The following is a 2,159-nucleotide window of genomic DNA, read 5'->3' on the forward strand; positions in this document are numbered from 1 at the left end:
CATTTACATGGGAGAGAGGATCAGGAACAGCTGACTTAATAGAGGTTAGGCTTGATCGTGCATTGGTTTCTGCTGATTTTATGAGTAAGTTTCCAGAGGCAAAGCTTTTTAACTTAGAAATATCAACTTCGGACCATTGTCCCATCCTTCTTGAGCTTCATACATTAAAAGTTGATTTTCAAGTTAAGCGGTTCAGATTTGAAAATGCTTGGTTACGAGAGCCTATGTGCCAACAAATAGTAGAGGAAGTCTGGAGTAGTGGCATGACCCGTTCTTTCTATGAAAAGTTGGAGCAATGTTCTGAGATTCTTTCCAGTTGGGGTAAAGATATAACAGGAAGCTTTAAGAACAGAATTCACCAATGCAAGAGGACAATTAAAGCTTTAAAAGGTAGACGTGATGACTATTCTTTGGCAATGATTAAAGAGGAGCAGAAAAAGCTATCTGAGATCTATACGCAGCAAGAAATTTTTTGGCGACAGAGATCAAAACAGTTGTGGCTCAGAGAGGGTGATAGTAATAGTAAGTTTTTTCATGCTTCTATGAAGAATAGGCGTGTCCTTAATCACATCAGGAGTCTGAAAAACAATGAAAGTCAGGATGTTCAGTGGAATAGTGGTTTGGAGGAAGTCATAACAGGATATTTCTCGAAGTTATTTCAAACTTCTAATACAGAATGGACTGAAGTAGTTCAAGGTATCGAGAGAAAGATAACTGATGCTCAAAATGTCATGCTATTGAGCCCAGTGACAGAAACTGAAGTGAAGCAAGCATTGTTTCACATGCACCCAGACAAGAGCCCAGGACCAGACGACATGACACCCGGATTCTATCAAAAATTCTGGAAAACTCTTAGTGCAGATGTGGTAGCTGTTGTCAAGAATTTCTTTGACACTGGTATCATTGACAAGAATCTCATAGCAACCAACATTGCTCTAATTCCTAAGAAGAAAAATCCACAGTTCATGACGGACCTTCGTCCAATTTCTCTCTGCAATGTGCTTTATAAAATCATCTCTAAGGTCTTGGCAAATCGTCTCAAAGAAATTATAGATGCAATTATTTCAGACACTCAAAGCGCTTTCATTCCGGGCCGTTTAATTTCTGATAATATCATGATTGCGCATGAGTTAATGCACTTCATGAAAAGAAAGACCACAGGAAAGCAGGGATGGATGGCATTAAAAATAGACATGAGCAAGGCTTATGATCGTGTTGAATGGGACTTTTTGGCAGCGGTTTTGACAAAAATGGGATTTGATCAGAGAGTGGTGAACATGTACATGGCTTGCATATCATCAGTGTATTATCAAATTGCTCATGCTGGTAAAGTGTTTGGTTCTGTTATGCCCTCTCGAGGTATTAGACAGGGGGATCCCCTCTCTTCTTACCTTTTTTTGATTTGCATTGAAGGTCTTACATCTCTTATTCGTAGCTATGAGAGGAGAGGGCTTTTGCAGGGTATTAAAGTTGCTCGGTCAGCGCCTCCCATTTCACACATGTTTTTTGCAGATGATTGTTATATCTTTTGTAAAGCGGATGTGGAGTGTGCAAGTAGGGTGCAGGAAATGCTTCATATTTTTGAACAGGCTTCAGGTCAACAAATTAACATTGACAGATCTTCTGTCATTTTCAGTCGGAATGTTGGCAATGTGCTTAAAAGTAGCCTGTGTCAGCAGCTGGGTTTTAAGGAGGCGGATGGAAATAGCTTGTATTTGGGTTTACCAAGCTTTTTGCACAAGAAAAAAATGGTAGCTTTTGGCTATATTAAGGAGAAGATGCAGGAGAAGTTGCAGGGATGGGATAAAAAGAAATTATCTAGAGGTGGAAAGGAGGTATTAATCAAGTCTACTGCTCAATCCCTTCCTAATTATACAATGAGTGTCTTTCTTATTCCTATCGACACTTGTAAGGAGTTAGAGAGATCTATGTGTAAATTCTGGTGGAACACGAATCCTGCTAAGCAAAAATCCATTCACTGGATGTCATGGGATAGGATGAGTGCAAGAAAGAGTGAGGGTGGTATGGGATTTCGAAACGTTCGGGATTTTAATATAGCCTTGCTAGGGAAGCAAATTTGGAGATTTTTAGTTCATCCAGATAAGTTGGTATCAAGACTTTTTAAAGCCAGGTATTATCCTTCTGAATCGATCTTAACA

Source organism: Apium graveolens, chromosome 8, assembly GCF_009905375.1.
Source record: "Apium graveolens cultivar Ventura chromosome 8, ASM990537v1, whole genome shotgun sequence".
NCBI lineage: Eukaryota > Viridiplantae > Streptophyta > Magnoliopsida > Apiales > Apiaceae > Apium > Apium graveolens.